Genomic DNA, 14,591 nt, shown 5'->3' with positions numbered 1-14,591 from the left:
GCTCTCTCTCTCTCTCTCTCACTCTACCTCTTCTCTCTATTGCATGCTCTTATGTGCTTTAGCGCTGGCTAGTGTTCTCTCTCTGTCTCTCTCTCTCGCTCTCTCTCTCTCTCTGTCTCTCTCTCGGCTAGGCCTCTGGAACAAGCTAGCAACTGGAACGAGCTGCAAACAACACTCAAACTGGACAGTTTTATCTCCATCTCTTCATTCAAAGACTCAATCATGGACACTCTTACTGACAGTTGTGGCTGCTTCGCGTGATGTATTGTTGTCTCTACCTTCTTGCCCTTTGTGCTGTTGTCTGTGCCCAATAATGTTTGTACCATGTCTTGTACTGCTACCATGTTGTTTTCATGTTGGGTTGCTACCTTGCTGTGTTGTCATGTGTTGCTGCCATGCTATGTTGTTGTCTTAGGTCTCTCTTTATGTAGTGTTGTGTTGTTTCTCTTGTTGTGATGTGTATTTGGTCATATATATTTTATAATCCCAGCCCCCGTCCCCGCAGGAGGCCTTTTGCATTTTTGGTAGGCCGTCATTGTAAATAAGAATTTGTTCTTAACTGACTTGCCTAGTTAAATAAAGGTTAAATAAATAAAATAAAACAATGGCAGTCGCTACTGCAGACACACACAATACGCCAACGTTGCTGCTGCTACCACTGCTACTGCTACACTAGGATGGCCCTGACATCTCAGTACTGAGCCTCAGATAGAGAGAGATTTAGAAAGGACACACATCCCCTCTCCTCCTCCTGCTCCTCCTCTCTGGGTGAGAAGAGAGGGAGAGAGGCTGTCACTGCAGCACGAGGCTGGCCCAGCTGACACTGTGACTGGAGCAGTGGCTGCCTGGCAGAGGCGTTCTGTGCTGTGGATATTTTCTCATTCCTGTACGTAGGGTTTATTTCATATTGATCCCAGTCATTCCCCAGTGGAGGAACAGGAGCTCTGGAACGTCCAGTGACCAATGAGGTGATGAGTGGAGAAGAACTGGAAGAAAGGAGGGAGAGACTAACGTGCAGTTTTGGTTGCTATTTTTTGCATGTTTGTGTGTTTGCGTGAGTGTATTTATTTTGTGTATTTTCGGAAGAGGGTGGCATTGTGTACATAGTGTGTAGTTCTGTGTTAATGAGCATTTGTTTATTAGATTATGTGTTCTAGCAAATTGTTGCATACAGTAAAAGTGTTTCCCTGTACGCTTATATATTAGTGTTTTTATTTGCTTTCTGTTGTTTTTTGTCTCTGTGTGTGCCTAATTTGTCAGCGGGCTGCTAATCCGCGTGTTGGCAGGCTTTTGCCTGGGATTTGTTGTGGCGGGCGGTGATCAGAAGCTCTACATGATGAGGGGGAGCAGCATGGTAGGCAGAACAGCTGGGCTGCTGTGGAGAGGGGTGTGCATGAGGGGTCACCCATTGGCATGGATCTGCTACTAGCCCCAAATACTCAATTTGGCGTAGTCATAACCAGACGCCCTCAGGGGGACTAATCCATTTTTGGGGCACTGCAGGCTTCAGTTGATATTGCTGCTCTACTTAGTCAGCAGCGTGATATTATACTGTGTATAAGTAGTGTCAACAAAGCTTCAAGCAACTGTTTATAGACTAGAGTTGGCTTGGGCATGCTTAGCGTACACAACAGGCACATGGTACATTATAATAATGCCAAGTGCAGCTCTGATATCCCTGTACTTCGAGAAAATATGGGCAAAACAGTGAAAAAAGGAGGGTCCTATACCAATTATTAACTGTAATAAGCCCTGGGGAAATGGTACTCTGGTGTATTGACACAAGGCTTAGAAATGAGGGTAGTGTTGTGTTTGTTCATATGTGCCTCAAACTCCTCCAGAATGTGTTTTGAACACTGGATTTTCCTCTGTCCTCACTAGGTATTGAATTGTGCTGTGCTGAATTGTTCTAATAGCTGTACTAGTATTGCTTGCTGTTTTCTCGTACTGAGACAGGTCCACATTAAAAACAGATTTTAATGGACAAGCTCTGGTCTCCGCAAAGTGACCAGGGGGAGACATGGAGTTCTTGATAGCGGGTTTGTGTGAGAGCCAGTCCACAGTATTTGATCTCGTTTCAGGAGTCCTCTTAAGCATGGGGTATTCATGCCAGTTGGCTGGCCAGTGTTGGTATGTATGCCATGCAGTTGGGTGTGGTCAAAGAGCTAGACATCTCTTCCTAACCATGACTTTGATGACACGTCCATGACTTTGATGACACGTCCGTGACTTTGAGTGTTGTTAGCAGAGTTTGATTCATGCCAACTAACTTTGTCATGTGCCTCAACGAACGGCCAACCAACCTTCACAAATACCGAAGGGCTCAACATAGACAAAAAACCTAACTCCATGATGAGAATGGTGAATTTAAGACTCTCACGAAGCCTCTAAAATGTCCCGTATTTTAATGTCTCCTCTCAGTGAAGTCAACACACAGTGAGTCCTCCACTAAAATACAGACAGATGCTGTTTCTGTTGATAAACCAGTTTGAGGTATATGAGGTTATCTGTCTCCTTAATGACCGGCTGGGGTTTTATAGCTCCTCAGCAGCCCCAGCCTGTTCTGCTCTGTTCCACTACGCTCTGTCTGGTGACTTTGCTGACTACTGCAATGTCACAGCACTGACTCAGGCAGAGAGAGACTGTAACTCTCAGAGGAGATCAAACTCTTAGAAGTTTTTGAGGTAAAATTGATCAAGATGGTGGCGCTTTAGACCTGGCTGGTTAGTTTGAGTATGCGTCCCAAATGGAACCCTATTCCCTATATAGTGCACTACTTTTGACCAGGGCCCATAGTGCACAAATTTTGAACAGAGCCCTATGAAGGGAATATTGTGCTGCATCCTAAGTGAGTATACGCTGTGTCTGGCTGAGGTCTGTGAGAAACATGGATGTGGGGATTGTCTGTCTGTTCAGCAGAGTTGGCAAAAATGATTGCGAGGGGGGAAGATTTAGTGGACATGTTATCCAAACTTTGCAGTTCACCCTGTGACTTATAGCAAACTGGCACAGCTATTTTATTGCAGTAGTGATGCACAGAGTTTTCTTAAAACGCTTGCATAGCTTTTTCAGTTCTTCTATGCCCTTTCCAGGAGTTTCTCCCATTGCTGTGACCAATTAATTTCAACAAATTGTGGTTTGTTTTGTAGAATGTGCAGATTCTTACCGTGCCATATTCAAAGGGCCCTCAGATCAAATGTATTATTGTTTGACTGATTGATTGTTTAATCTGCTCTATTTTTAACCCCTATAAGCACCAGATTCTATTGTAAAGCACAGCTCAGATCACTCCCCCTCCCTTTCCACCCACCCAGCACTCGATTAATTAACATTTGCATATATTTGAGTTCTTTTGATGAGCTAGTTATGGTGGAATGGGACTTATCATGCATGTGAGTGTGGATTAATATTCAAGTTTCTGTGATCGTACCCTAACCCAGTCTTTGGGGAAAGGATAGATCCCAAGCCGGGTTGGGGTGGGTAGGGTAGGGGGGGCTGAGGGGGATGGGGGCTCTTGGCAAGAGCTTAGAAATGCCCCGAGGGTAGAATTATTTTGATTGCGTTCAGATGGGTAGAAATCCACCCCCACAACCTCCCCCTCCGTCTCCATCTCTATATTGGTCTTTCTTTCTTTCTTTCTCCCAATTTTCTCATGCCACCTTTCTCTCCACTGTCATCTAGGGCTGGGCGATATGGCCTAAAACTCATATCTACAGTTTTTCAAATTTATGGGCGATTCATGATATACAGTGGGGAGAACAAATATTTGATACACTGCCGATTTTGCAGGTTTTCTTACTTACAAAGCATGTAGAGGTCTGTAATTTTTATCATAGGTACACTTCAACTGTGAGAGACAGAATCTAAAACAAAAATCCAGAAAATCACATTGTATGATTTTTAAGTAATTAATTTGCATTTTATTGCATGACATAAGTATTTGATACATCAGAAAAGCAGATCTTAATATTTGGTACAGAAACCTTTGTTTGCAATTACAGAGATCATACGTTTCCTGTAGGTCTTGATGTCACACCCTGGCTCTGGGACTATTTGTTGAGCCAGGGTGTGTTTATTCTATGTGTTATATGTCTATGTTGGGGGTTCTAGGTTGTCTGTTTCTATGTTTGCCTGTGTGACTCCCAATCAGAGGCAACGAGTGTCAGCTGTCGGCTGGTTGTCTCTGATTGGGAGCCATATTTAACTGTCTGTGTTTCACTTTGTGTTTGTGGGTTTTTGTTCCGTGTTCGGTCATTGTCATTGTCACCGTGGACGTCACGAGTCGTTTCTTGTTTTGTTTAGTGTGCTTATTATCACTGACGGTAATAAAGTCTAGTATGTTTGTTCATCACGCTGCGCCTTGGTCTACTTCTCTTCAAGACGATCGTGACAGAAAAACCCACCATACCAGGACCAAGCAGCGTGTCCAGGAACAGGCAGCCTGGACGTGGGAGCAACGTCGGACGGTCGAGAGGCAACCCAAAAATTTTTTTAGGGGGGGGCACACGGCAGGGGCGACTGGGCAGCAGGAGGCTGCCACAGGGCGATTAGGTGAGGAGGCCACCAGGTTAAGGGGGCTACTGGCGCAGAGGGAGCAGGAGTTAGTGTTGCAGAGGATGGAGCTATTGGAGGCGATTAGGGAAAGGGTGAGAAATGAGGCACGGCGAGAGGAACTCGGTAGGCAGCTGAGGGAGCGGAGGGTTATGATGAAGCCCAGTCCCGCTCCTCACACCAAGCAAGTGGTGTGCGTCACCAGTCCGGTCCGGCCCGTTCCTGCTTCCCGCACTAAGTGTAAGGTGCACGCCGCCAGCCCAGCCCGGCCTGTTCCTGCCCCTCGCACCAAGCCTACGGTGTGCGTCGCCAGCCCGGCCCGGCCTGTTCCTGCCACTCGCACCAAGCCTACGGTGTGCGTCGCCAGCCCAGTCCGGCCTGTCCCTGCTCCACGCACCAAGCCTACGGTGTGCGTCGCCAGCCCGGCCCGGCCTGTCCCTGCTCCACGCACCAAGCCTACGGTGTGCGTCGCCAGCCCTGTCCGGCCTGTCCCTGCTCCACGCACCAAGCCTACGGTGTGCGTCGCCAGCCCAGCCCGGCCTGTCCCTGCTCCACGCACCAAACCTACGGTGTGCGTCGCCAGCCCAGCCCGGCCTGTTCCTGCTCCACGCACCAAGCCTACGGTGTGCGTCGCCAGCCCTGCCCGGCCTGTTCCTGCTCCACGCACCAAGCCTACGGTGTGCGTCGACAGCCCAGCCCGGCCTGTCCCTGCTCCACGCACCAAACCTACGGTGTGCGTCGCCAGCCCAGCCCGGCCTGTTCCTGCTCCACGCACCAAGCCTACGGTGTGCGTCGCCAGCCCGGCCCGGCCTGTCCCTGCTCCACGCACCAAGTCTACGGTGCGCGTCGCCAGCCCGGTCCGGCCTGTTCCTGCCACTCGCACCAAGTCTACGGTGCGCGTCGCCAGCCCGGCCCGGCCCGTTCCTGCCACTCGCACCAAGCCAGGGGTGCGAGTCGTCAGTCCGGCACAACCCGTGCCTGGGTCATCGGTGCCAATTCAGGTACCGCTCTACTGCTCCACTAAGGAGCTGAAGCCTACCGCTCCTGCTACGTCCAGTCCAGCTCCAGCCAGCGGGGCCAGACCGGACCAGGGGGCGCTATGGGGGGTTTGTTGGAGGGTGGTGGGCAAGACCGGGCCGGAGCCGCCGCCGAGGAGGAATGCCCACCCAGCCCTCCCCTGTTTTGCTCGTATTTAGGCGCGGTCGCAGTCCGCGCCTTTAGGGGGGGGGTACTGTCACACCCTGGCTCTGGGACTCTATTTGTTGAGCCAGGGTGTGTTTATTCTATGTGTTATATGTCTATGTTGGGGGTTCTAAGTTGTCTGTTTCTATGTTTGCCTGTGTGACTCCCAATCAGAGGCAACGAGTGTCAGCTGTCGGCTGGTTGTCTCTGATTGGGAGCCATATTTAACTGTCTGTGTTTCACTTTGTGTTTGTGGGTTTTTGTTCCGTGTTCGGTCATTGTCACCGTGGACGTCACGAGTCGTTTCTTGTTTTGTTTAGTGTGCTTATTATCACTGACGGTAATAAAGTCTAGTATGTTTGTTCATCACGCTGCGCCTTGGTCTACTTCTCTTCAAGACGATCGTGACACTTGACCAGGTTTGCACACACTGCAGCAGGGATTTTGGCCCACTCCTCCATACAGACCTTTTCCAGATCCTTCAGGTTTCGGGGCTGTCGCTGGGCAATACGGACTTTCAGCTCCCTCCAAAGATTTTCTATTGGGTTCAGGTCTGGAGACTGGCTAGGCCACTCCAGGACCTTGAGATGCTTCTTACAGAGCCACTCCTTAGTTGCCCTGGCTGTGTGTTTCGGGTCGATGTCATGCTGGAAGACCCAGCCACGACCCATCTTCAATGCTCTTACTGAGAGAAGGAGGTTGTTGGCCAAGATCTCGCGATACATGGCCCCATTCATCCTCCCCTCAATACGGTGCAGTCGTCCTGTCCCCTTTGCAGAAAAGTATCCCCAAAGAATGATGTTTCCACCTCCATGCTTCACGGTTGGGATGGTGTTCTTGGGGTTGTACTCATCCTTCTTTTTCCTCCAAACACGGCGAGTGGAGTTTAGACCAAAAAGCTCTATTTTTTGTCTCATCAGACCACATGACCTTCTCCCATTCCTCCTCTGGATCATCCAGATGGTCATTGGCAAACTTCAGATGGGCCTGGACATGTGCTGGCTTGAGCAGGGGGACCTTGCGTGCGCTGCAGGATTTAAATCCATGACGGCGTAGTGTGTTACTAATGGTTTTCTTTGAGACTGTGGTCCCAGCTCTCTTCAGGTCATTGACCAGGTCCTGCCGTGTAGTTCTGGGCTGATCCCTCACCTTCCTCATGATCATTGATGCCCCACGAGGTGAGATCTTGCATGGAGCCCCAGACCGAGGGTGATTGACCGTCATCTTGAACTTCTTCCATTTTCTAATAATTGCGACAACAGTTGTTGCCTTCTCACCAAGCTGCTTGCCTATTGTCCTGTAGTCCATCCCAGCCTTGTGCAGGTCTACAATTTTATCCCTGATGTCCTTACACAGCTTTCTGGTCTTTGCCATTGTGGAGAGGTTGGAGTCTGTTTGATTGAGTGTGTGGACAGGTGTCTTTTATACAGGTAACGAGTTCAAACGGGTGCAGTTAATACAGGTAATGAGTGGAGAAGAGTAGGGCTTCTTAAAGAAAAACTAACAGGTCTGTGAGAGCCGGAATTCTTACTGGTTGGTAGGTGATCAAATACTTATGTCATGCAATAAAATGCAAATTAATTACTTAAAAATCATACAATGTGATTTTCTGGATTTTTGTTTTAGATTCCGTCTCTCACAGTTGAAGTGTACCTATGATAAAAATTACAGACCTCTACATGCTTTGTAAGTAGGAAAACCTGCAAAATCGGCATTGTATCAAATACTTGTTCCCCCACTGTGTGTGTGTGTGTATATATATATATATATTTTTTTTACTATGTTTTCTCTAAATAAGCTTTATTGTATTAAAGGTCATACACTGCATTTAAAATAGTCAGCAATAATCTAAGAATTCAGAGCTTGTGAAATTATACCTACGCCTTCCACAACCATAAGCCCCACTAATAATGTAATTATTTTATCAAAATAGTTGTACCTGCTTTTTTTTTGCAAAATCACTGATCTGGCTTTCAGGTCTGTTGATAAAAATGTCATTTTTGTTACAAAATTTAACCAGAACCATGCATAATGCACATTCAATAATAAAATAGCAGGCATTATAGAAAATGTACACCCGTCTCATAAACAATCTCTCAAGCACAAGCCCACGTGCACAAGCCAGCTAATATTTATATTTCAAGTTTAGACAACTTGGATCTAGGTATAATTTTACAAGCTCTGAATTCAGCTAACAAGGCAAAACAGTTTAATTGTTATGAACACAACCTTCTGTCCATCTCCAACTGTTTGAACAGCCTGTCCACTTTGTTCAGATTTTGAAATCAAGTGGCCTACCTTATTTATCAGAATGAGAACGAGTTGCCAATTCCTTATATAATTGTTTTATGGTTATTGCACATTTATAAAACACAGACTAAACAGCTAGTATAACAGTCTTTATTTGACTAAAATGCTACTAGCGGTACATGGTACCGTAATGCGCGTGCGACAAACTGAGCATTCTTTTTCCAGAATAAATGTTAATTGGTACATCCGTTTTAGTAGTGTCTGATCTGCTCGAAATTTGAGGAGTTGAAACAGGGTATGGTTCGAAAAGTTAACTTCTCGTCTATTACAGTAAAATAATGTCTCCATGTGTCCATATAACCGATTATGTTGGACCAAACCTCAAATGCAAATAGCGAGTTGAAACCGTTTGTCAGAGAGGAAGAAGTGATCTCTAATCTTTGTTGTTGTGAGTGGTAGGGGGAGGGACTTGGGAGAAGGAGGCCAAGCGAGAGGTGTCACTCTCGCCAAAATCTTTCCAAAATAAGCCCAATGCGTTTCTATGCGCTTATTTTGAACCTAAGCTTGTCGCCTGCCTTCCCGCCTTTGGGACAACGACTCCCATTATTAGTGCGGAGACATGAGCATCTCGTCATTATATACAGATCTCTGGTGTAGATGAGAAGGTGCACAACACAGAAGGAGCGAATGAGACGAGACCAAAAAGACAACATGAGAAGAAGCGGACATAAACGCTCATATAAACGAAAAAAAAAAAAATACTTGATTCTGCGATACAGGCATTTGGAATATCGTGCAAAACCATACATTATATTTTTATTTTTATTTTATTTTAATTCACCTTTATTTAACCAGGTAAGCCAGTTGAGAACAAGTTTTCATTTACAATTGCAACCTGGCCAAGATAAAGCAAAGCAGTGCGATACGTTGGAATAAACAAAAACAAAACGTTCAGTCAATAACACAATATAAAATATATATCCAGTGTGTGCAAATGTAGTAAGTTATGGAGGTAAGGCAATAAATAGGCCATAGTGCAAAATAATTACAATTTAGTATTAACACTGGAGTGATAGATGTGCAGAAGATGATGTGCAAATAGAGATACTGGGGTGCAAATGAGCAAAATAAATAACAATGTAAATAACAATATGGGGATGAGGTAGTTGGGTGGGCTAATAACAGATGGGCTGTGTACAGGTGCACTGATCGGTAAGCTGCTCTGACAACTGATGCTTAAAGTTAGTGAGGGAGATAAGTGTCTCCAGCTTAGAGATTTTTGCAGTTCATTCCAGTCATTTGCAGCAGAGAACTGGAAGGAATGGCGGCCAAAGGAGGTGTTGGCTTTGGGGATGACCAGTGAGATATACCTGCTGGAACGCATACTACGGGTGCGTGTTGCTATGGTGACCAATGATCTAAGATAAGGCGGGGATTTGCCTAGAAGTGATTTATAGATGACCTGGAGCCAGTGGGTTTGGCGATGAATATGTTGTGAGGGCCAGCCAACGAGAGCGTACAGGTCACAATGGTGGGTAGTATATGGGGCTTTGGTGACAAAACGGATGGCACTGTGATAGACTACATCCAATTTGCTGAGTAGAGTGTTGGAAGCTATTTTGTAAATGACATCGCCGAAGTCAAGGATCGGTAGGATAGTCAGTTTTACGAGGGCATGTTTAGCAGCATGAGTGAAGGAGGCTTTGTTGCGAAATATAGGCTTACATTTGTGCGCAGGCCAGGTATCTCATGCCTACTTCTATGCATAATCAGGTGCGTGTCCTTACTCAAGATTGACAGGAGCACTCCAAGCAAAAGACAATGAATAAACTGACAACTTGTAAATGGAATTAAATAAACCAAAACCTTTTTCTCACAAGTGTAGCCTAGGTTGTGCGCTCTTCAAACAACGTGTCCACTCCTACAATGACAACATTAAGACCGTAATAATAGTATATTGAATGCATTAACAGAAATTACCGTAACCAAACAAACATTGTAGATTAGAAATTATGTTAATTAAAGGTAAATCTACTACTGTGATACTGGTGTGCCATCCCCGCGGCCTCCACAATGGATTAGACCACTCAGACAGGCGTAATTCAGACATGTCTCATGTGCCATAAATTATTTGTATATATTTGCCACTGCTCGACTAAAAAAATCTCAGTCGACCAACAGCCTATCTACCAAACAATTGACCAGTTGACTAAATGGGGTCAGCCCTAGAAAATATGTTTTGCTTTTTTGTAACACAAGTTAATGCCATGTATGACCTTTTGGGGAATTACAATGTTGTTGTTGGTGTGTCTTGTCTTTTAGGGAAGATGTATGTTAAACTAAATTATTAACCCTGGGAATAATGTGAGACTAACGTTTTGTCTTTTTGTGTGTTTTTCAGGTAAATTGCGGGGCTGAAGGGCATCATTACTGACCTTTTATCTTTCTGCACATTGGATAGCCAGCCTCACCGGTGGGTACCCCCTTCTACACACGTACACCAGTGGATAGCCAGCCTCACCGGTGGGTACCCCCTCCTACACACGTACACCAGTGGATAGCCAGCCTCACCGGTGGGTACCCCCTCCTACACACGTACACCAGTGGATAGCCAGCCTCACCGGTGGGTACCCCCTCCTACACACGTACACCAGTGGATAGCCAGCCTCACCGGTGGGTACCCCCTCCTACACACGTACACCAGTGGATAGCCAGCCTCACCGGTGGGTACCCCCTCCTACACACGTACACCAGTGGATAGCCAGCCTCACCGGTGGGTACCCCCTCCTACACACGTACACCAGTGGATAGCCAGCCTCACCGGTGGGTACCCCTCCTACACACGTACACCAGTGGATAGCCAGCCTCACCGGTGGGTACCCCCTCCTACACACGTACACCAGTGGATAGCCAGCCTCACCGGTGGGTACCCCCTCCTACACACGTACACCAGTGGATAGCCAGCCTCACCGGTGGGTACCCCCTCCTACACACGTACACCAGTGGATAGCCAGCCTCACCGGTGGGTACCCCCTCCTACACACGTACACCAGTGGATAGCCAGCCTCACCGGTGGGTACCCCCTCCTACACACGTACACCAGTGGATAGCCAGCCTCACCGGTGGGTACCCCCTCCTACACACGTACACCAGTGGATAGCCAGCCTCACCGGTGGGTACCCCTCCTACACACGTACACCAGTGGATAGCCAGCCTCACCGGTGGGTACCCCCTCCTACACACGTACACCAGTGGATAGCCAGCCTCACCGGTGGGTACCCCTCCTACACACGTACACCAGTGGATAGCCAGCCTCACCGGTGGGTACCCCTCCTACACACGTACACCAGTGGATAGCCAGCCTCACCGGTGGGTACCCCCTCCTACACACGTACACCAGTGGATAGCCAGCCTCACCGGTGGGTACCCCCTCCTACACACGTACACCAGTGGATAGCCAGCCTCACCGGTGGGTACCCCCTCCTACACACGTACACCAGTGGATAGCCAGCCTCACCGGTGGGTACCCCTCCTACACACGTACACCAGTGGATAGCCAGCCTCACCGGTGGGTACCCCCTCCTACACACGTACACCAGTGGATAGCCAGCCTCACCGGTGGGTACCCCCTCCTACACACGTACACCAGTGGATAGCCAGCCTCACCGGTGGGTACCCCCCTCCTACACACGTACACCAGTGGATAGCCAGCCTCACCGGTGGGTACCCCCTCGTACACACGTACACCAGTGGATAGCCAGCCTCACCGGTGGGTACCCCCTCCTACACACGTACACCAGTGGATAGCCAGCCTCACCGGTGGGTACCCCCTCCTACACACGTACACCAGTGGATAGCCAGCCTCACCGGTGGGTACCCCCTCCTACACACGTACACCAGTGGATGAGGGAGGACCATTTTTTAAATGAGCATGGCCTTATTTCTATTACAGCAAATTGGATGACTGTCATTCATATTCCATTCACCCCGCTCAATGTAACATCGATAGGTTTAATTTTCCCTATACCCATCATGAGGTTGCTACAACCTAGCCTATGAATGAAAGTTTACAACGTAGGTGCACAGACAGTGACACATTCATTACCGCCTTGCACACTCTTGCCTGCTTCTAGCTGATCTAGGGTGTAATCATTAGTCCAACAGTTGCAAACAAGAGTTTCTATTAGACAAATTCAGGTACAGTGGGGGGAAAAAAGTATTAAGTCAGCCACCAATTGTGCAAGTTCTCCCACTTAAAAATATGAGAGAGGCCTGTAATTTTCATCATAGGTACACGTCAACTATGACAGACAAATTGAGATTTTTTTTCTCCAGAAAATCACATTGTAGGATTTTTAATGCATTTATTTGCAAATTATGGTGGAAAATAAGTATTTGGTCACCTACAAACAAGCAAGATTTCTGGCTCTCACAGACCTGTAACTTCTTCTTTAAGAGGCTCCTCTGTCCTCCACTCGTTACCTGTATTAATGGCACCTGTTTGAACTTGTTATCAGTATAAAAGACACCTGTCCACAACCTCAAACAGTCACACTCCAAACTCCACTATGGCCAAGACCAAAGAGCTGTCAAAGGACACCCGAAACAAAATTGTAGACCTGCACCAGGCTGGGAAGACTGAATCTGCAATAGGTAAGCAGCTTGGTTTGAAGAAATCAACTGTGGGAGAAATTATTAGGAAATGGAAGACATACAAGACCACTGATAATCTCCCTCGATCTGGGGCTCCACGCAAGATCTCACCCCGTGGGGTCAAAATGATCACAAGAACGGTGAGCAAAAATCCCAGAACCACACGGGGGGACCTAGTGAATGACCTGCAGAGAGCTGGGTCCAAAGTAACAAAGCCTACCATCAGTAACACACTACGCCGCCAGGGACTCAAATCCTGCAGTGCCAGACGTGTCCCCCTGCTTAAGCTAGTACATGTCCAGGCCCATCTGAAGTTTGCTAGAGTGCATTTGGATGATCCAGAAGAGGATTGGGAGAATGTCATATGGTCAGATGAAACCAAAATAGAACTTTTTGGTAAAAACTCAACTCGTCGTGTTTGGAGGACAAAGAATGCTGAGTTGCATCCAAAGAACACCATACCTACTGTGAAGCATGGGGGTGGAAACATCATGCTTTGGGGGTGTTTTTCTGCAAAGGGACCAGGACGACTGATCTGTGTAAAGGAAAGAATGAATGGGGCCATGTATCGTGAGATTTTGAGTGAAAACCTCCTTCCATCAGCAAGGGCATTGAAGATGAAACGTGGCTGGGTCTTTCAGCATGACAATGATCCCAAACACACCGCCCGGGCAACGAAGGAGTGGCTTCGTAAGAAGCATTTCAAGGTCCTGGAGTGGCCTAGCCAGTCTCCAGATCTCAACCCCATAGAAAATCTTTGGAGGGAGTTGAAAGTCCGTGTTGCCCAGCGACAGCCCCAAAACATCACTGCTCTAGAGGAGATCTGCATGGAGGAATGGGCCAAAATACCAGCAACAGTGTGTGAAAACCTTGTGAGGACTTACAGAAAACGTTTGACCTGTGTCATTGCCAACAAAGGGTATATAACAAAGTATTGAGAAACTTTTGTTATTGACCAAATACTTATTTTCCACCATAATTTGCAAATAAATTCATTAAAAATCCTACAATGTGATTTTCTGGAGAAAGAAAATCTCATTTTGTCTGTCATAGGTGACGTGTACCTATGATGAAAATTACAGGCCTCTCTCATCTTTTTAAGTGGGTGAACTTGCACAATTGGTGGCTGACTAAATACATTTTTCACCCACTGTATATTTATCCCAGTGGCGGTCAGTGCTGTTTAAGATGAGGGAGGACAATATTTTTTTTCATGAGCATGGCCTTATTTCTATTATAGCATATTGGATGACTGTCATTCATATTCCATTCACCCAGTTCAATGTAACAGCGATAGGTTTAGGCTATTACAGTGAGGGAAAAAAGTATTTGATCCCCTGCTGATTTTATAAGTTTGCCCACTGACAAAGAAATGATCAGTCTATAATTTGAATGGTAGGTTTATTTGAACAGTGAGAGACAGAATAACAACAAAAAAATCCAGAAAAACGCATGTCAAAAATGTTATGAATTGATTTGCATTTTAATGAGGGAAATAAGTATTTGACCCCCTCTCAATCAGAAAGATTTCTGGCTCCCAGGTGTCTTTTATACAGGTAACAAGCTGAGATTAGGAGCACACTCTTAAGAAGGTGACAACAGTTGGTGCGATTATTCGCAAATGGAAGAAACACAAAATAACTGTCAATCTCCCACGGCCTGGGGCTCCATGCAAGATATCACCTCGTGGAGTTGCAATGATCATGAGAACGGTGAGGAATCAGCCCAGAACTACACGGGAGGATCTTGTCAATGATCTCAAGGCAGTTGGGACCATAGTCACCAAGAAAACAATTGGTAACACACTACGCCGTGAAGGACTGAAATCCTGCAGCGCCCGCAAGGTCCCCCTGCTCAAGAAAGCACATATACAGGCCTGTCTGAAGTTTGCCAATGAACATCTGAATGATTCAGAGGAGAACTGGGTGAAAGTGTTGTGGTCAGATGAGACCAAA

General features: G+C 46.8%; 1 protein-coding gene across 2 annotated transcripts in view; it reads left to right on the top strand.

Moving 5' to 3' along the window:
* Positions 1-14,591, top strand: part of LOC121577823 (nck-associated protein 5-like) — a 118,343-nt gene that overhangs the window by 58,809 nt on the left and 44,943 nt on the right. The window contains exon 3 of one of the 2 annotated variants that reach the window (XM_041891740.2): positions 10,385-10,456. The gene's annotated coding sequence lies outside the window, so the exon portion shown is untranslated. Of the gene's footprint in view, positions 1-10,384; positions 10,457-11,733; positions 11,853-14,591 lie in introns of those variants that run through there. The other variant, XM_041891739.2, reaches the window with a different exon arrangement.

This window comes from Coregonus clupeaformis, unplaced genomic scaffold, assembly GCF_020615455.1.
Source record: "Coregonus clupeaformis isolate EN_2021a unplaced genomic scaffold, ASM2061545v1 scaf0005, whole genome shotgun sequence".
Taxonomy (NCBI): domain Eukaryota; kingdom Metazoa; phylum Chordata; class Actinopteri; order Salmoniformes; family Salmonidae; genus Coregonus; species Coregonus clupeaformis.
This window is presented reverse-complemented; position numbering and strand designations above follow the sequence as displayed.